At 35.8% G+C, this 22,234-nt stretch overlaps 1 protein-coding gene and 1 pseudogene across 5 annotated transcripts in view; both read left to right on the forward strand.

Moving 5' to 3' along the window:
* CDH18 (cadherin 18) overlaps window positions 1-22,234 on the forward strand; it is a 995,271-nt gene that overhangs the window by 775,696 nt on the left and 197,341 nt on the right. The gene's annotated exons all lie outside the window — the stretch shown is intronic.
* On the forward strand, window positions 1,160-2,869 carry LOC106985130 (chromobox protein homolog 3-like; annotated as a pseudogene).

Here is a 22,234-nt window from a genome sequence, read left to right on the forward strand (position 1 = left end):
AGAGAGAGAACTGTTATATCTCAGGGCAACTGGGACTGGAAATCATGAGATCCCTGGGGTAATGACTCCTCTGATGAGGACATTATCATGGAGTGTTACAGAAACTGGTCTGGATCACCCAGCAGAACCAAGCGGCACGCAGAGATCTTGGAAGGCAGGAGGTTTATTTTATACCTGTGGGCTCGGAGGAGATCCTTCTCCAGCGGTCTGAGCCCGGTGCATAGCAGAGGGGACAACTTATAGTCTGTTACTTCTACATTCCTCATCAGTAGCAATTTGGCCCCAGAGGCAAGCAGGGTGCGAAGAAGAACCCGGAAGGGGAGTCTTCAGGCAGGGGCTGGAATTCACCTATGAGTCCTGTCGGCCAGCTTGTAACAGATTTTTTCCCTATCGAGAGGAAGAAAATGATCTCCAGGAAGCAGTTTTGATTCAAACAAAGACCCAGCCCACTCATGAGCCTGGGAATAACTGAGAAGAAATTCCTACTAGTCAGAAAACACTGAGGGAACATTCTGCAGCTGAATTGGTGGAGCTAACAGGCACTTTAAGCAAAAGGGCAGAGAAGAGGTGGCTGCTTGTGTGTTACCACTCTTGGATACTGCAGGAGACGGTGTTATGTTAAACGCATTTCAGATGTTAACAACGGCCTCGCCACTGCTGGACCTCCCTTGTGACAAAAACTATATACCCCAGGCATGGGTGAGAATAGCAGGTGCTTAGCTAATCTGATCGACTAGGTAAATGCTAGCATCAAGATAACCTGGCCCAGTGAAGGGGCTGTGTTCTCCCCTCTGTATCGCTGGAATTCTATGGAAGAACTAAAAGAAATTATACTTTCAACAGGAACAAGGGGTACCTGGGTGGCTCAGACAGTTGAGCGCCTGACTTCGGCTCAGGTCATGATCTCGCAGTCTGTGAGTTTGAGCCCTGGGTCGGGCTCTATGCTGACAGCTCAGAATCTGTAGCCTGCTTTGGATTCTGTATCTCCCTCTCTCTCTGTTCCTCTGTGTCTAGCTCGTGATCTGTGTCTGGCTCAAAAATAAATAAACATAAAAAAACAAACAAACAAACAAATGGCAATGAATCATGCCATTTGCACTCCAAATTCTAGAAGCCTAGACAAAGAATTGTTTTCCTCTAGTATGGAAGACTCTATCTTAAAGTGAGCCCCAGGGGCATGGTACAGGACTTCAGTATCTTGCCCCTGTGGTTAATGGGCCCATTGTTACAGTAGGAGCTATGGTGACTAACTTCACTGAAATGGAGAGAATCCATAATGAGGGAAATAATTGAAAAACAAATGACTTTACTGATGATAAAATGGTGACGATGGGGCCCATCAAGGTCTCTTGTAAACCATGGTGGCAAGATCTAATGCTGTCTTGGACCTCAAAAGAAAATATAAGCAGACAACCCAGTCTGGTCTTTCTAAACCTATGGAAGGAGTTGCCCAAAGGAAAGCAGTTTACTCCCTTGAAGGAAGGCTCCAAAAACCCAGATGTGTCACCAAATTACTCTTCCACTAATGGAGGAATTTCAAGGGTAGATACCCCAGACCCCTAGAGAATAGGGATTAGGCCCAGTGTTGTCCTCTAGTGCGTTCAGTTGGGGGCAACCAGAGGTCCCATGCGGAATTAACCATTTATTAGTCTTGCACTAACAGACTGACGTAGCCCTACTAGACAACTAGAGCCGAATGCACAGCTATCTGTGTGTGCATAGGGAGAAATAAAGTCTATTCATGGTGGCAGGGGACAAATTACTAAGGTCTGAGGAACTAGTCTCTACCTACAGATCACCAGGCTTCCTCCCCACTGTTTTCTAGTGCATATTTCTCCCATTCCTTAGTATATTCTGGGCGTAGATGTTCTACAGGATCTCTATCTAAACTACAATGGCAAATGAATTCAGGTTGCATAACTTGGGATGATTCATCCTTTCTGTCTCAGCAGCTGTGCCATTACAGGAGTGACTGTAACGTGACTTAAAGTCACATTGTTGGGAGGTAAATACCAACAAGTTCCATGGTCCAGGCCCATCAGTAGAGTTTCTGGGCATTATCTGATCAGATAGTACAAAAGTGATGCCTAAGGCTGTCATGGATTGAAATACAAGCCTTCCCAGTCCCTAAAATGGTAAAGGAATTACAGACTTTTTTGGTTTAATAGGATTGTGGGAGACCTTATATTGCCCATCAGACAAGATATTAAGACCCTCATATTCCTCGGTTGAGATGGGAAGCTGAGACCTGGGACCTGGAGCAGCTTGGAGGCGGTGAATAATAGCTCTTCAAGTCTGCAATAAAAAAATGGCCTCCAATAAAACTACATTGCAAAAAAAAAAAAAAAAATGGGGAAGAAGCAGAATGGAAAGAGTAAAAAAAGTAGAAAAGGTAGAGCCTGATGAATTCGTGGTGAAAAAAGTACTGACTGACGTGTAGTGAATGGAAAGGTGGAGTATTTCCTGAAGTGGAAGGGATTTACAGATGCTGACAGTACTTGGGAACCTGAAGAAAATTTAGATTGTTCAGAGTTAATTGAAGCATTTCTTAATTCTCAAAAAGCTGGTGAAGAAAAAGATGGTGCAAAAAGAAAATCGTTATCTGACAGTGAATCTGATGATAGCAAATCCAAGAAGAAAAGAGATGCTACTGATAAACCAAGAGGCTCTGCCAGAGGTCTTGATCCTGAACGAATAATTGGTGCACAGACAGCAGCGGAGAGTTAATGTTTCTCATGAAGTGGAAAGATTCAGATGAGGCAGACGGTGGTGGCGAAAGAGGCAAATACGAAGTGTCCTCCGATTGTAATTGCTTTTTTGTGAAGAGAGACTAACTTGGCATTCTTGTCCAGAGGATGAGGTTCAGTAATTGTTTGTGTTGCTTTTTATGTATGAATATATATATATATATATATATATATATATATATATATATATATATGTATATGTACATATGTATACATATGTATATGTATATATGTATATATGTATATGTATATATGTATATATGTGTATATATTATATAGGTAATCTGGGTATTGTTTTTCTTGATTTATTAGTGTGAATAGATAACATTCAAATGAAAAATCAAGTTAGATATGTGTGTTTTGAAATAGTATTGGGAGAGTTATTGGGGGTTTTTGCATCTATAGCACTGGTTACTTTGAACAAATAAAAGCTTTCTGTAGTTGCTTCCTTTATCAGAAAATAATATTTGAGACCAGATATTATTCTCCTGCTTTAGAGAACACCTTTTCTAAATATTTTTCTAAAAATTGAACAAACCTTCATAGTTGTTACTCAATCAGAATTTGTCTTTAACTCCTATATGCCTGAGGACCATTTTGGGTTTTTTGTTTATTTGGGGGGTTTTTGTGTGTATACTTAAAATACATACATAAATGTTTTTTTTTTCTTTTCTTTTAACATTCCCCCAAATAAAAACAGCATTTTATAACCATGGATAATCCCATGTTTCTGGGACGCCATCATTTTCAGCAACCTAAGAAATATATCACTTACACTGAAATTTTTCCTGAAGCCTTAACCTTTCAAATTTTGCAATTAATTGGGCAATTTAAATATGATGTAAGCAATTAAAATTGGACAATTTGAAAGCAGCCATATCGGAAATCATGTCTACAGTCACACAAATGCAAGTTTGTTGGCAAGATCCCCGAAAGGAAAATTTTATCACTACCAACAATCTCCCCACCTAAATGAGAGAACTAGACAAGTCCTGGTGTGTTTTAAGTAGGTAAGCAAAACTTAGTTAAATGGACATTTAAAGGTTCTTTCTAGTCAACCATTCCTTTTCAAGAAGTTGAAATCCCTGTGCTGCACTGACTAAAAGAAGGTCATGATGCATGGAATGTCAAAGACTTGTTCATGGAAACCTGATCATAATCAGATGGTCAGAGAGAGATGCTGGCAATTTAGCACCTGCTGGAATAAATGGGGGGACAAAGAGCGCCTGGATGGCTCAGTGGGTTAAGCATCCAACTTCAGCTCAGGTCATGATTTCACTGCTTGTGGGTTCAAGCCCCGCATTGGGCTCTGTGCTGACAGTTTAGAGCCTGGAGCCTGTTTCAGATTCTGTGTCTCCCTCTCCCTCTGCCCTTCCCTCACTCACTCTCTGTCTCTGTCTCTCTCCCAAAAATAAATAAACATTAAATTTTTTTTTAAATAAATTAAAAAATAAATGGGGGGACAGACCTCTGTGATCTAAACTCTTGGCCTTCCTGTTTTTTCTTTACCCCAATGCATACCTTATTGTCAGCTTAATCTTCTCAGTATTTGAGTTACTCGTTCAGCAGAAACCAGGAAAAACAGTAAGTTTGTAGTCAGAATATTATCCAGCTGTATACTATTTACTTTATTGTAAATACCGGTAGACCATGGCCAATAGTTTTATATTTCTTTAAAACAAAACAAAACAACAACAAAAAGATGGGAAGCTAATAAAATTGGCATGCTAACCAACAAGAGGCTTTCTCAAAGGCAAAGAAAAAAAGTACAGGTCCTGAGGGTATTAATAATAGATGTGAGATGTGAATTAGATGTAGATTTGGCTGGGGCTTGTGACAATGACAAAATGAGAAATCAATTGTGGCCGTAACGATGTTGGGGGTGGAGTGTAGGAGTCCTGACCACACAGACTCTATCTTAGACCCTGTGTCCTTTTCTCCACTCTGGCCCACAGATGCTGCCCCATGAGGTTACTGGTAGAGCTACCCTCTCGCACACAGATGGTGCAGCTTTAGTGAACTGCCCTGTGATCTCACCACCATGCCCCTCATTCCATAAAGGCTGGGGATTAAGATCCAGATAGGAACTGAAAATGGCTGGGTAGCGCTCGGAATCATCTGTCGGCTCACTTAATTGCCCATCAGCAAGTCACCTTGAATAAAACTCTGTAAATGGTATGGAGTGGCTTGCTTGGTTTTGTTTGTTTGTTTGTCTGTTTGTTTGTTTTTTATAATAAAGTGGCTTCTCAATCTGGAAGATAGATTGCTGACCCTCTTCCACCTTGTAACAAATGTGATGTTAGCTGTGGTTTTGTCATATGTGGCGTTTTTTATGTTGAGGTATGTTCCCTCCATGTCTACTTTGTTGAGTTTTTAACCATAAATCAAAGTGGAATTTTGTTAAATGCTATTTCTGCATCTATTAAGAGGGTCATATGATTTTTATTTTTCATTTTGTTACTATAGTGCATCCAATTGATTTGTAGATGTTGAACCATCCTGACGTTCCTGAAATAAATCCCACCGATCATGGTGTGTGATTCTTTTTTAATGTATGGCTAAATTTGGTTTGCTAATATTTCCTTGAGGTTTTTTGCATCTATATTCTTTAGGGATATTGGCCTATAATTTTCTTTTCTAATGAGGTCCTTGTCCAAGGATAATGCGGGTGTAAAATGAGTTTGGAAGCATTCTCTCTTTAGTTTTTGGAGAAGAGTTTGAGAAAGATTGGTATTAAATCTTCTTTGAATTTTTGGTGGACTTTTCAGTGAGGATGTCTGGTACTGGACTTTTGTTAGGAGGTTTTTGATGACTCATTCAACCTTTTTAGTAGAAATTGACCTGTTCACATTTTCTATTTCTTCATGGTCCAGGCTTGGTAGATTGTATGTTTCTACAAATTTATTCATCTAGGTTGTCAATTTTTTGGCATATAATTTTTATAGTAGTCTTTATGATCATTAGTATTTCTGTGTCATCAAGTTGTAACACCTCCTTTTTTCATTTCTCATCCAGCTCTTAGTTTCACTGATTTTTTTTTTCTATTTTTAGTGTCTATTTTTTTTCTCTTCTGACCATTGTTATTTTCTTCTTTCTCCTATCTTTGGGCTTTGTTCTTGTTCTAGTTCCTTGAGGTATAAAGTTAGGTGTTTTTTGTTTGTTTGTTTGTTTGTCTGAAGTTTATCTTTTTATTGAAGTAAGCATTTATCTTTATGAGCTTCTTTTTAAAACTACTTTTGCTGTATACCATAAATTTCGGTATTTTGTATTTCCATTTTGTTGTTCTCAAGGTATTTTTAAATCTCTGTTTTGATTTCTTACTCAATACTGAATATGATGTTATTTAATCTCCACAGATCTGTGCTTTTTTTTCAGTTTTCTTATAATTGGTTACTAGTTTCATATCATTGTGGTTGGAAATATACTTAATAAGAATTTCATCCTCTTAAATTTCTTTCCACTTGTTTTCTGGTCTAATATATCTATCCTGGAGAATGTTACATGTGCACGTGAGAAAAATATATATTCTGTTGGATGAAATGTTCTGTGTATATCCATTACATCCATCTTGACTAATGGGTTATTTAAGGCCAATGTTTCCTTACTGATTTTCTGTCTAGATGATCCATCCATTGATGTAAATGGGGTGTTAAGGTCCTCTACTATTATTGTATTGTTATCTATTTCTCCTTTTAGGTCTGTTAGTATTTGCTTTATATTTGCTGGTTCTCCATATGTTCTCTTATATGTTGGGTGCACAAATATTTGCAAATGTCACCTTCCCTTGTTGGATTGACCCTTTTATCATTACATAATGTCCTTCATTGTTTCTAATTGCAGTTTGTGTTTTAAAATCTATTTTCTCTTATGTGAATATAGTTACCCCAGCTTCCTTTTGGTTTCCATTTGCATGGACTATCTTTTTCTACTCCTCCACTTTCAGTTTATGTCCTTACATCTCTTGTAGCCAGGGTATAGATGGGTCTTGGTGTGTGTGTGTGTGTGTGTGTGTGTGTGTGTGTGTGTGTGTGTGTGTGTGTGTCTGCATCTGTGTTTATCCACTCAGCCACATTGTGTCTTTTGATTGGAGAATTTAGTCAATTTATATCTAAAGTAATTATTGATCGATGTATACTTTTACCTATTCAGTTGATTGTTTTCGGGTTATGTCATAGTTCCTTTCTATTCTTGCAACCATCTTTGGTTTGTTGGCTTTCTTTCGTAGTATGCTTTAATTCCTATTTATCTTTGTGTAGCTTCTATAGGATTTTGTTTTGTGGTTACAATCCGGTTTACATATAACAGCTTAGGCCTACAACAGTCTATTTTAAATAGAGAACGACTTAAGTGTCATTGGATTCCCAAACTCTGCTTTTAACTCCTCCACACTGCCAGCTTGTTTCTGATGTCACATTTTATATCTTTTTATCTTGTGTATCCCTTAAGTAATATTTGTAGTTATAATTATTTTTACTACTTTTGTCTTTTAACCTTAATAGTAGCTTTATAAATGATTAATCCACTACCTTTACTACATATTCACCTCTCCAATGACATTTGGTCTTTCATATATAAATATATATTTTGTTTGTTTGTTTGTTTTGTTTTGCTAATAAGTACCCTTTCTTTTCGGCTTAAAGAAGTCCTTTTAACACCTTCAACATTTCTTGTATTACTCTTGTTGCAAATTTTGAATTTTTAACATTAGTATTATTTTTTATTATGTTGTGTAGAATTTTCTCATCTCTGGTCTTCTATAGACATCTTTTTTTTTTAATTTTTCCATTTCTGTCATTTGTGTAGCATTCTAATTTAGGATTTTCTCAAATGATGGACATAAAATGTAACTTCTCTGAGAAAATTAAGTGTTTTGGGCATCAAAATAAAGAAAAAAATCATTAGAAAGTTGCAGGGTCACCAAGAAACTATCACCAAGAAAGGAAAAAAAAAGTTTTCTATGTAAATAATTGAGAAACAAATTCTTGGAATGCAAACTCTTTGAGAACTCCCATTACTCATGTTTGTGTCTTCTATAATGATTAGTGAACTGTGTGATCTCTAGAATAAAGCACTATTTTTATAGGAATGCAATATGATTTGAAGGTGGTTTCCAAAGTAACACCAGTTTCTAATAAGTACTTTAATTTTATTTATTACCATAATTATTTCCTGTTTCAGAATATTCCCTGTCTTTCATATATTGAGTTTAGACAGGTTGTATATCTGAATCAGAAAAGAATAATGAAATTGTGATTTTAAGAATATTTTTGTTCTATTCTCTCATTTTTTTTCTTTTTCTTTTGCTGTAAGTGTCTAACTCGTTTAACTTTATGGCAGAAATCCTTCCTTTAAAATACAAATAAATGGCTCAAACTCCTATCTCAGCGTAGTGTGGGAAGAAAAGTGTTCTCCTCAGTATTCTGAATTTTCCTGAGATGAAGAAGAGAAGAGAAGAGAAGAGAAGAGAAGAGAAGAGAAGAGAAAGAAGAGAAGAGAAAAGAAAGAAAAAAAGGAAAAGAAAAGAAAAAAGAAAAGAAAAGAAAAGAAAAGAAAAGAAAAGAAAAGAAAAGAAAAGAAAAGAAAAGAAAAGAAAAGAAAAGAAAAAGGTGGGGTGGAAGCTTCCCCCTTGCTTACCAGGTCCTAACTCCTAATTTTAGCTCTGCAGGGAAACAGAGTCCTCATTCCTTTGTTGCCCCGAATGCTACTAATACAGGAATTCGGGGTGGTCCAGATATTTTCTGAAGGTTGAGGGTATGTGAAAGATAATTATGATCGATGCAAAAAATAATTAACTTGAAACTCAAAATTAAATATTACAAATTCTTCGTTAAAAACTGTGCTATAGGAGATTTAAACTACTGTTTTTATTCCAGAGGTGTCTCATTTTTCCCACTCTTCAGGCAATGTTTTTCTTGCTTCCATCTTTTCAATATCTTTCAGAATATTCCACAGAAACTTGTTGTTAATATGTAGAGAAATAAGGACGTTCTTTTGCCTCATGTTTGTTCATCTGACATATACAAGCAGGTTTCAACCTTCTAGAGATACATGAAGTAGGGACTTTTTCCTGAAGAGGAATTGTCTTTCCAATCACCAGCCACCTGGCCAACCTCATGAATCTTTTGAAATATTTCCAACTTTGCTATTTCCCAAAATATACACAGCTTAATATTTTAGCCATTTTTAGTCATTTTTATGTATTTAATACCAATTATTTTATTACTTATAATAACTTACAACAGTCACTGTTTCTTCTTTTTGTATTTCTTGACCCTTATGTTTCTTCAACTTTTTAATTTTTCTCACCACATTTCCTCACCTTAGTCATCTGTCTTATGTTTTTCTAAAATTAACATATTTCCTAATTTTTCCTTTGAATCTGATAACTAAGGAGTTTCCCAGAGTGAGAATTATTTAAAAAAAAATAGTTATGCGGCAACAAGACCCATGGGATAGTCTTGTGAGAAAAAAATAAAAGCCCTTCCTAGTGGGGATATTCAGGTACACAAATACATGCACAGACCTATGAGTCCACCAAAATGTACTGACAGAAAGGCTTTGCCATTGGCACATCCATGCTTGCAAAAGACTCACAGGAGACTGTCTTTCTTAGTTTGTGAAGCGTTCATCCAAGAAGTAGCATAAGTATTAAGAGATGAGGGCTTTATGGTCTCAATCCTTTTTTACCCAGAAGTTGTACAGGCAAACTTCAGAAAATGAAAGTAAATGCAAACATGCCATATAAACAGCTTTTAGAAAAAAATATATATATGTTATTAAATTATATTCATCTTATACATGTAATTTTTCAAATATGTGTCATATATAGTAGGGCCCACAACTGACACTTATTTCATATTCTTGAAGCATCATTCATTCATTCTGTGAAAAAATACCTGATGTCTTATATATGACATTTTCTGTTAACTGAGCATTTATGATTTTACTTACAGTGTTACTGGCATAGCTTCTACACACTCACGATGCTCCGTTTCCTCTAATATCGTCACTTGCAAACAAATCAAGCATCATTTTTATGCCTGTCACAATAGTTTATTGTTGTCTACATCCCCCCAGTGCTGCCAAACATGGGTGAGCTGCTCTCTCCAGGTCTGCTTGATTAACTGATCGATGGGAGTGGCGACACAAAGGAACAGTCTTTTGTTTAAGGCACCTGACGGCTCTATGTAAATATAGTCAATAAAATTAACACCTTGGGCTTTTCCAAGTTTAATTTAAGACACAGAGAAGTTGAACTACATATATATATATGGCTGTAGCTCTCTGTCCTCATGCTGTCTCACTATTTTTTTATTATTCACATTTGTAACACATCCTTTTCAGGAGTAATAAAAAAAATGATTCTCAATGTGCAAAACAGAAAATATTTGAGTAGGACAGGAGAATATAATAGTCAAGAATGCAATAATTTTTTGAAATGTGGAGTCTAAAGATTTGATTTTTTTTTCAATCTCTTTCATTATCTCTCTTTCTCAATGAGCAATTCTGGGACATTATTTATGGACTACCTCAACCAAATTCATGATTTTCAATAACTATATTGTAAGAAAATGAGCATATATATATATATATACATACATACATATATATGTATTTGTTTCTTAAATATATATATATATATTTGTTTATTAAATTCCACATATGAGTGAAATCATATGGTATTTGTATTTCTGTGATGGACTTATTTCATTTAGCATAATACTCACAAGCTCTGTCCACAGTGTTGTAAATGGTAAGATTTCATTCTTTTTATGGGTGAGTAATATTCCATTGTATGTATATACCACATCTTCTGTATCCATTCATCAGTCCTTGGAAACTTGGGCTGTTTCCATAGTTTGGCTATTGTAGTTAATGCTGCTCTAAACATTGGGGTGCGTGTATCATTTTGAATTAGTATTTTGTATCTTTGGGTAAATACCAAACATAGGGAAAAAGAGAGGCAAGCCGAGAAACAGACTCTTAACTACAGAGAATAAACTGATGGTTCCCAGAGGGGAGGTGAGTGGGGAGTTGGGTTAAATAGGCGATGGGGATTAAGGAGTGCACTTGTAGTAATGAGCACCAGGTGTGGTATGAAAGTGTGAAATCACTATATTATACACTGAAAACTAATATTACACTGTATGTCAACTAACTAGAATTTAAATAAAAGCTTAACAAAAGCCTTTTCTTGCCTTGAATATAATTCTTCAATTTTTAGATATGTGCCATTGAATAACATTGGTATTGTTTGTTCCATGCAAAGTAGCATGAGTATTCTTAGCAAATATTTGATGTTAGATTCACAATTCTGATTCATAGGATAAGTTATACAGAATCTTAGTCACTAAGAGGCTAAAAACATTTGATAGGTCATATAATAATGACTACTTTAGGAAATAATTAAACCTATCTTTTTTAGAAGGTAAGACAGGTTTCTAGAATGAATTTAACATAAAGAACACTTTAGGTATAAAGAGGTATCTTCAGAATATGAACTATATTTATAGTGGAAAGAACACTCAATTTGAAGACTTTACACTCTGGTCTGGATCCTATATAGGAGATGTAGTTGGGAAACACTATTTAGCCTTCCCACAGATCCATTGCAGGGTATTTGGGAACATTTAATAAGACAGCTAGGATGAACATATATATCCCAATGCAAAATTAGTGTGCTAAAAGATTAAGGATGTGCATATAATCAGTGACTATGCCTGTGTATGCATCTGTATTGAATAAATGCTGAACTAACTTACTAAATAAACTCTGGTCATTGAAATATTTCTATATTAGAAAAAAAGTATTATGTTAGAATATAACTCATGCAATGTGTCAGGACAGAGGGAATTCGGATTAGGGTCCAGCCAGTGTTCTTCTCTGCTATGGTCAGAAAGAAGGAGACCTCATTTATGTTTGGGGTCATGTAAAGAAGAGGGACAGTGTAGAGAAGAAAAACATACTGAAATGATTATCCTAAGGAAGAGTTGTGAAGGACACTGACATCATAACCTCTACTGAGAGCATAGAGTTGCTATTCATATGCCATTAATTCACCTTCAAGTCAAACCTTAAATAATAATCATCCCTCTCAAGTCCAAAGGGTATGATCCCCTATCATGATCTCTTCAAAGCACAGAAACTTTGAAATACATAGATTTTGAGCTCAGTCTTTCACTTTCTCATTATCTCCAACATCAATCTTTTCTTTTTAGTATCATTTACATAGATCTATTATTTTATTTCACACACGTATCTAAAGTATTCAACTTTTGGATGGCTGGAGATCTTGCCTGTTTAAAATTTTTATTATATGCTATTTTACAACATTGTACTCATCCCATGACTATGAATTTGTAGTAATTTTTAACTTGTTTGTCATAATTCATTCGAACATATAGCTGTTTTAAAGATCATTATCAATTTTGGGGGAAATGTTTTAGAGTCAAATGAGCTTTTGATATAGTCAAGATCCATATTCAATTTAGAAAATAACTTCTTTCCTGACCTTTGGATTCCAAGGACTACTATATCAATTTTATGATTTGATATATTGATGAAATGGTAACACAATGGACTATCAACAAAATAATAGCAAGTCTTTCATCCCAATGTGCACAGTTACAAATGGTAATACTCTTTTTAGAAAAACAGATGAAACAAATAATTCATTTTCAGAAGACTTCTGTAGTTTAATATTGTGGGTCTACATAAATCATTTCACCAAAATGATCTCATAATCATTAATGTGACCTGTTCTGGAATATAGGCTAGAGTGTGTGGTTCCCAAATGAATATAGCTCTTTGCAGCACTGATAAAACAGGCTGGGTTTGGTAAGCCAGGCGTATATAAACAGGCATAGATATAATTTATCTCAGATGGAATAGTGCTGCATTTGCAGGTTTTTAAAAATGTTCTTACTTGCCAGGGGCAGAAGGAAGATTCCAAGTGGATTTCTTTAAGGTATCCCTAAGAGATCTGGAGAGGGGAAGATTAGGAACTGCTTCCCTAGCCAGGGCCCATGTTCATCTGAGGAAGATGGAGGCAGATCACTGAGCAGGCACCATAAAGACTTAGATGGATTGACTCTACTTTCTCTCTCTGGAAACTCACGGGATACACTCAAGGCTGTCCACATCACTTTTTTTTTTTTAATCTTGATAAAGCCTTTTTATTACTATGCCCATCATGAGCCCATTAAAGTTAAAGGCTTTCAATTTTTCTCCATGTGACCTTAAAAAAATGTATTCTCTTATTCTAGAAATATTGAACTTTCTTCTTATATTTTCTTCCTTTGTTCAAAAGCTAGGGCCTTTCAAAGGAGTATTCAAGCATAGCACTGTGTCAAATTTACTTCTGATGACTTTCTATAGTATTGTGAGAAGATAAGATTTAAGAATAAAACTTGCATAAAATGATTCATGCTTTAAAGTTTTCTATTACCCTGTATGGTAAAATGGAATTCTCTAAATCATATATTTAGAATATAAGCCACTTATGATAACTAGTATGTCTACAACCAAAAGGAAGACATTAAATATGCAATTTTTCATGTAAAAATACAATTTAAATAAGGTATCAGTTGTATGTGCTTCTGTTAACATAAAGGATATGAAATAAGCTGAGATTGATCTATAGCTAATTATTTTATTCCAAATAAACAATGAGATTTAATTTCCTTTGTATTTGGAAAGTCAGAATCAACTACAGTAACCACTGAATATTGAGATATATGTGGGTGGGGCTTATATTTTTAGAGTATAAAACAAGTCAAATTTTCTACTTTGGCCATTTCCTTTTTTTTCTTATTCTTTTTCTGTTTTAACAATCATTACCTTATGTAATTATGTTTCAACTGGAGCTGCCATTTATTTTTATAACTTATATAAAGCAAAATTACTCATATGATTCATTTCAATGGATTCATTCATTCAGTCAGTATTTGTCGCTTGCCCTGTATGTGCAGGACTCTGTGAAATATTAAGTTTTGTTTGGTTAATGGAATAAAATCAGGGCCTAAATCACTTCCTCCTTCCTGTATCTCCCTTCTCAGATTAAAAAAAAAAATTACCAGGAAACAGAAACTGTCCCTCTCAGATATTCACCTCAACAATGTTCATCACATTCTTCCAGTTACAATTAGACAAATATGTTCAATTTTATTTGAAGCCACATTTAGAAATTGTGAATATGTTCAGTCTGATTGAGAACAACTGGGTGGCTCTGGTGATCTCTTTTATAGATGATGAGTCATGTTTACAACAGGATTCTACTGAATAATATTGTTAGTGTTGACAGCATTTAGACAAATTCAGCCTTCTCTGTCACTAAAGCTGACATTGATTACACAATACCCCATGCTCTTGGTAGCATGTCTTTGCCAATAAAGCATACTGACACTTTCACAAAACCTTATAGGTTTATCATGAATACATTTTTAACCTCCAAATCAAGATATACCTTTTAAATCTAGTTTTTGGGGAGAATGTATTTACATGAAAGTATCAGAGATACGACACAAGTCTATACTGAAACTAATGGTCTTTATTAAAAATTAATGGAGTTCCAGGGAATCAGGACTACCAGAGCCTTTTAAACCATTTTTAGACCATCACAGAATACAGCAATGAGATTTACTCTGTGTCCTATAAGATATTTATATGGTACAAGGAATGTGGTTACCCCAAGAATCAGTCGTCTATTATGATTAACTAAAACACTCACAATTGATCTTTAGTTCCCTAAGTTTTAAAATGTTTAAAAATTGTTTTATGAAATAAAACAATGGATTTACTTTTATGAATTAAGTAGTCTTTTCCATAAAAATGCATAAAATTATGTTAGCAAAATTCCTTCAAATTCCGGTAAAGATTCCAAGCTCAAATTTGATTTTAGAAGTTCAATTTAAAGAGACAGTTACTTGAAAAATATGTGATATTACACTTACTTTTTTTTTTCAAAGTCAAGCCCTAATCTGTTAAAAAAATTACTGGTGAGCTCTGGGGGCAAAAGTTTATAGAAGACAGAGCACCAGACACAGATTCAAATGCTACAGGTGCATTTCTTCTCTACTGTGTACTCCCCTTGTGACCCGATTAAGTCCATTCATGACTTTGAGCGTCATGTGTTTTCCCTATTAAATGAAAATAAAAATGCCTCCCCCTGTTATCTGTGAAGAAAGCTATGGATATTGGGGCGCCTGGGTGGCTCAGTCGGTTAAGCGTCCGACCTCGGCTCAGGTCATGATCTCGCAGTTCGTGAGTTCAAGCCCCGCGTTGGGCTCTGTGCTGACAGCTCAGAGCCTGGAGCCTGTTTCTGATTCTGTGTCTCCCTCTCTCTCTCTGACCCTCCCCTGTTCATGCTCTGTCTCTCTCTGTCTCAAAAATAAATAAACGTTAAAAAAAAAAAAAAGAAAGCTATGGATATTTTAAAAACTTACATAATATCAAAGGCACATGCGTATACAGCCCTGTATATCTTTGGAAAAATGTCTATTCAAGTCCTCTGCCCAGTTTTAAACTGGATTTTTTTTATTTGGTATTTAGTTGTATAAATTCTTTATATATTTTGATATTAGTCTCTTACCAGATAGATTGTTTGCAATTGTCTTCTCCCATTCAGTAGGTTTTCTTTTTGTTTTGTTGATAGTTTCTTCACTGTGCAAGAGCTTTTTATTCTAGTGTAGTTCCAGTAGTTTATTTTTCCTTTTGTTTTTCTTGCTTGAGGATACATATCTGCAGAAATGTTGTTCCGGCTGATGTCAGAGAAATTCTCTTTTCTTCTCTTCTAGTAGTTTTATGATTTTTAGATCACACATTTAGATCCTTAATCCATTTATTTTTGTGTATGGTGTAAGAAAGTGGCCTAGTTTCATTCTTTTGTCTGTAACTGTCCAGTTCTCCAGATATCATCTATTGAGGAGACTATCTTTGCCCTATTGTATATAACTTCTCCCTCCTCCACAGATTAATTGACCATGTCATTGCAGATTTATTTCTTGGATCTCTATTCTGTTCTGTCGATCTATGTGCCTATTTCTTGTGCCAGTACCATACTGTTTTGATTACTACAGTTTTGCAGTATTTCTTGAAATTTGGATTTGTGATACCTCAACATTGCTTTGGCTATTCAGGGTCTTTTGTGGTTCCATTAAAATTTTAGGATCTTTTGTGCTAGTTCTGTGAAAAGTCCTGTTGGTATTTTGATAGGGATTACATTGAATCTGTAGATTGCTTTGAGCAGCATGGACATTTTAACCATAATTCTTCTTCCAAGCCATGAGCATGGAACTTCATTCCATTTGTTTGTATTACCTTGGAGAAAAAAAAAAAAGCTCTATACGCATCAAGGAATTATTATTGTAACAAAATCTAATCGCAACACATGTATGCAGCCACACATGTTATAAGTAAATAGTGCTAAAATATATATTTTTATCTGGCAGTAGGTAAAGAGAGCAGTGCAATCAACTGGATTTTGACTTTTATGTTTGAGGTTATATTCCAACCCTTGATTGGTGATGTTGGAAATGAACTCACTTCTGGAAGTTATTTAGCCTCCTTATGTGCATAGGGAATTCAACTTTGGTCATAGTTGCAGTCAAAGGTTGTGGTACTCAGTGCTCTGAATAAATTCTGACTTGAACTCTAAGAGTTGAAGTTATCTGAAGTGTCAACTCAGAGAGCACTATCCTATCCCTCATGGCAGCACCCAGGATGCTGACTGCAATGTGGAAACCCGTGTAAAGGACAAGTCCATGCATCATTGTCAGTGATCTTCCGGACAATAATTGCGATTTTGTGACTATTTTTATAAGTGATTGCATACATTTTTAGGCTTTTCATGTGTTCTAAATTTTCCATGGAGTAGACTAGCTGTTTCTGTTGTATAAGCAGATCACTAATCATTCGTTTTGTCTCTTACTGAGTAGCAAGATGCTATTTAATATTCAAGAGCCCTGCATCCTTAGATTTAGCACGGCAGTGATATTTTAAAAGTTACCCTTTGTAGCAAAGATACAACATAATCACCATTTATGCCCCTAATTTGTACTTGTTCAATAAACAAATCATTAGTTTGGAGACAGAAGGTCAATGCAGAAAAAAAATAATAATTATGAGTGTATCCTTCCAGCACATTGATGCATTGTTTTCTGTGCATCCACACAGACTTGGAGCTATAATTCTGTCCCCCATGCTTTTCACACATGCAGGCACAAACATGTGCACAGAGTCATGCACCAGAAAATAGGCATCATGTTATCTCACAGGCAATGGAATGAAATAAAAGGACTGAGTTCATTCAACACTAATTACCTGAGCCTCACTCTGTTTCAGGCACTGTCCTAGCTGCTTCCAGGCTCTGTTCCTGAGATGGAGAAAGATTTTCTTTCCTGTTGTTGAATCTTCTCTCCTAGGTGTCCTTTTTGAAATGTCACCTGAGAGCCTTCTTGCCTCATTATGTAATGTCATCCATCATATGTAGTTGCCCTTGTCATTCATTCATTCAACAAATAATTACTTACATTCAATAAACCTTCACTAACATTAATCTTCCACAAAGTACCAAAGACTGTAACAGGCAAAAGAGGTAAAAGAGGAAAATTATCCCCTCCCTACTTCCATATAGACACACACAGCCTAATTATGACTAAACTTGAGACTCTATATACTGGGCACCGTATCAAGTTAAATGTATATGAACTCAAAAACAAGGTTATATTTTGGTTTTTTGAAGACTAAGTGTGCTTTAAAATATGTCCGATGATTTTCTTTTTATTTTCTTGTCAGATAATTTATAAATCCAAAACATACAGGTATATGGAGGAAACTACTTCTTAGATACCTTCCTTTCAAAGTAAGTAGGGTTTTGGTTACCACCTCCGTATTTTTCCATCACCATTTCTCAGAACAATCTTCTAAATAGTATTGTGGAAAGAACGTGCAGCTTGAGAAAATAGCCTGCTGAATTAAATATGTCCTAGTGGGGCACCTGGGTGGCTCAGTCGTTAGACGTCTGACTTCAGCCCAGGTCATGATCTCGCGGTCCGTGAGTTCGAGCCCCACGTCGGGCTCTGGGCTGATGGCTCAGAGCCTGGAGCCTGCTTCTGATTCTGTGTCTCCCTCTCTCTCTGCCCCTCCCCCGTTCTTGCTCTGCTTCTCTCTGTCTCAAAAATAAATAAACGTTAAAAAAAATTAAATATGCCCTCATGTTAAGTATTGAGGACACTGGACCTACTGATGTGGTGGAAATTTCTTCTCCGTCGTGGAGGCTGGGTTTGTGTGTCAGTTTTTGGACACATATGTGCAAGCACATGCTAGGGGATGAAGTGTGCAGAATAGGAAAATGGACAATTGGACTTGTTTTGAGATGGATTAGTTGAAGTTTGGGAACTTGATTCAGATTGCTCAGCTCAATTTTCCTGGTAATATTTTCTAGTGCCATCATCCGATTACATCTGGGAAAGATTAAAATAAGATGCCAAAGTGAGATACCATGAATTTTAAGGAATGGATGTGTAGGGAGGTACAGATCACTAATTATACAGAAATCATAAAATATTTCCCAACCATAACTCCCAAGAAAGATGCAATTTCATTATTTTAGATAGTTCTAGAGTTTTAATTTGGGGCACTTGGGTGGCTCAGTCGGTTAAGCATCCACTCTTGAGTTCCGCTCAGGTCATGATCTCACTTTTTGTGAGTTTAAGCTGATAGCACGGAGCCTGCTTGGGATTCTGTCTCCCTCTCTCCCTGCCCCTGTCCCACTTGCTCTCTCTCTCTCTCAGAAGAAATAAAAAATAAAGTTTAAAAATATTTAAATAAAAGTTTTAATTTATTTTTTAACTTTTGAAAACATTAAGCTGGTTTCAGTTCTTTCACACAAATTCTAGGAATATATGTTGCTTGAAATTGAAAACTGTGACTTATCTTGTACTAATTTTAGAAGTCGATTTTGAGGTTGTACAAATTGAACAAACAATAAGAGGATTGCTGTCAAAATAATTATTCGTATTGAATCTTAATTTTTAAAAGTGTTAACTATAAATATTGTAAACTTCAAAGATGAGTGAAATATTATTTCATGTTGCCCTTTTTTTCCTTAGTGTTCTTTGTATTTTTGAAGCAAATCATATAAATGCTGAGTAGAGCTCTCTATAGCTCAGAAATCTCTCTATATAAATATATATAGATCTAGATCTAGATCTAAATCTCTCTATAGCTCAGATATAAACTTAGAGTTTATAACACTTGGGATCACATAATCAGCTCCCCTTCAGTATTGTAGGTATAATCTCTTCCCCTATCCAAATTATATTTAAAGAATTTATTTTTTATTTTTTTTTTTACATTTACTTATTTTTGAGAGGCAGAGAGACAGAGCACAAGTGGGGGAGGGGCAGAAAGAGAGGGAGAAACAGAATCCCAAGTAGGCTCCAGGCTCCGACCTGTCAGCACGGGGCCCGACGTGGGGCTCGAACTCACAAACCACGAGATCACGCCCTGAGCCGAAGTCGGACGCTTAACTGACTGAGCCACCCAGGTGCTCCTATTTAAAGAATTTTTTATAGTCACTCCTGTGAATAGTGAATCACGTAGGTGATTTTGATTAATTTAAATGGGCAAGACTTTCCTTTCTTTTTTAAAAATAAATTCAAATAATTACATAGTTATTGCCACTTTATTTGAGGTATGTATATATGTATACACCATACAGTCTTCATTAAAATTGCATAATTTTCTGGATAGTTAAACTATACAATTCATTTTCCTTCATCCTATGTTAAACAATTTCTAACCACCCACACATTTGTCTTTACAATTTCTCATCACTAGCTTGAGGGCATCCTCGATTGGCTGTTTGTGGTGGAAAGGACCTTTGTGGTATCTCTAGTCGTAATCACAAGTTGCCTGTGTCTCTGTGACAGTATAAAAAGTAGTGATTTCATTAATTTGAAATACAAGGAGTTTTGCTATAAAGCTTGTTTTTGTAAATACAAATGTGTTCCAACATGGTTGATATATTAAGGAACAGTTTTTGCATAATGCCAATTTTGTGTGGGTTTATGTACGAAATTTCATCCATGAGAAACACTGGGTGAACACAGACAACTTCATCCAACTGAGTTTTAAAAATTTGCACACACAAAAAAATAAAATAAAATAATAAAATAAAATAAAATAAAATAAAATAAAATAAAATAAAATAAAATAAAATGAAATAAATAAAAATGTGAACACATACAAGCATATCTTTTAAACATTGACTAGCTACCTCACCACATGTGTAATGAGCCATACCTATCCTCTTCAGCCATTACCACTTTCCCATTCAATTTCTGAGAAGCCTCCTTCCATTACCTACCTGTAATTCAGCTATAACTCTCCCAACCCACTTTGACAAGCAAACTTTAGGTCTTTTTGAAAGTAAAGTGTGATATCCATGGTGGCATTAGTGTATTCCTTAACCATTTAGCAGGTGTTAATGGTTTTCATGCGCTTCCTAATTTTTTATTTATTAGGTCACTAACAAAATTTTTGAGTATCGTAGTATCATGCCCCTAACTTTTTCCGTAAACCCTGTGGTTTCTATTGTGCAATGTTTCATTGCCTGGTGATTTTCAGGAGTGTATATGCATGTTGTGTTATAGCAGAGCAACTTTAATAGTATTAAATCCATATTAGCATTAATGAATCAATCCATATGCAAGTGTTCTGTCAGTTGAATGTATTTCTGGGGGATTTATTAGATATGACACACCGTGTGTTAGGCTCCTTGTACTCTTTTCTTTCTGAACACATATTAAAACATCCCATCCTCTCTCACAGTAACTTTGGGGCTGTTACAACTGGAGTGTGGAAAAAATTATATATGTCACTTCCAAGCTTGGTACTTAAAAATATCCTGTAAGATCCTCTCGCCATCTCTTCTGCTTCCTTTGTGATGTGTCAGTGTCCAGTCTGAAAATATTTTCCTTCAAATAGAGGGAGCTTAATGCAAGAAGTTGTTTATATATGTGGTCTAACACCAGAGAAGCCAAACAAAAGATGGGATGGTGATGAAAGAGAGAGAGAGAGAGAGAGAGAGAGAGAGAGAGAGAGAGAGAGAGAAGAAAAGAAAAGGCCTAGAGAAAGTGGAGTAGAAGATGATGTTTTTGGATTGGAAATTGGCACCAAGGTATGCCAGCCTAGACAGATCTATATCCCTGGAAGAGAGGTGCCATTCCTTAGGCAACCACCTAAAGCAGAGAGAAGTTGGAAGCAAAATCTTGGCAAATATGTTCCCATGCATGGGTCTTTTAACACTACCTTCCAGAAGCAAAGGGCAGGAAAATCTCAAAAGCAGTTGCTTGAGATACAAAGCAAGGAAGAGAAGAGCTCTAACTGGCTCTGAAACCAAACAGAAAAATGACCTACAAAGGGAGACCCTTGAGCCAATAAGTCCTGGATTGCATCATTATAAAATGGAGGTTCTTAGGGCCCTGCTTTGGGGAGAGCTATCCAGCAGTCACCTGACTAATACCAGACTGTACTGTGATAAATAAACCTTGGACTTGTTCAGTCATTGAAGTTTTAACATTTATTTCATTTATGGTTCAGCTGAAGCTATTGTAAGGATTTTCATTTTCTGTAGTGGACATGTGTGCTTGCTTCCTTATCTCCTGAGAGAGACCTGGTTTCTCTCTGGGTCTGGGGAAGCAGATTAAACCCCTAGGTACAGTTATGGGTTGCATGACCTTAACTAATTCAATCAGCTATTTCAGAGCAGGGCATGCCATGCAAGCAAGTCTAACCAGAATATTTAATTTGTCCTTAAGAGATTCTTTTCATTTGATCATGAATGAAACAGCATGTAGCCTTGGAAACTCCTGACAGTCATGTTCCAATGTGAGAAGTGTCAAGCTTATAATAAAGCTATAATAAAGAAAAGAAAGTTGGAAAGTAGTTAGATCCTCATTGATATCCTTAAGCTTTGCTATCAAAAAGCATCTACTTCTGGACTTGAAAATTGTGGGAAATCAATATGCTGCCTTAAAGAATAAAGGGAATATATTTTTGTCTCCCTCATTCATTCTTTATTTCTTTCTTACTACATGAAATACCTCAAATTCAAAATTATAGGTATTTGATTTTTTAATTGTTTGACTTTTAACTTACCCTTTTCATTTATATGTATCTATAATATAGTAGTTACTTTCCATTTCTAAATAAACTTTATTTTTGTGGGCCAGTTTTAGATTTACAGAAGAATTGGAAGGACAGTAAAGTGTTCCCATATATCCCTGCACTGAGTTTTCCAGACTGCTTTCCATTAGCATGGAACATTTGTTACAGTTAAGGAACCAGTATTGATATTATTATTAATATAGCCCACAATTCAGTTATGCTTCTTTATTGTTAACCTAATGTCCTGTTTCTGCCCTAGAATACCATCTGGGACACATTATTCCATTTACTGTCATGTCGGCTTGCCCTCCTCTTGA

The sequence above is a fragment of the Acinonyx jubatus genome, chromosome A1 (genome assembly GCF_027475565.1).
Source record: "Acinonyx jubatus isolate Ajub_Pintada_27869175 chromosome A1, VMU_Ajub_asm_v1.0, whole genome shotgun sequence".
Lineage (NCBI taxonomy): Eukaryota > Metazoa > Chordata > Mammalia > Carnivora > Felidae > Acinonyx > Acinonyx jubatus.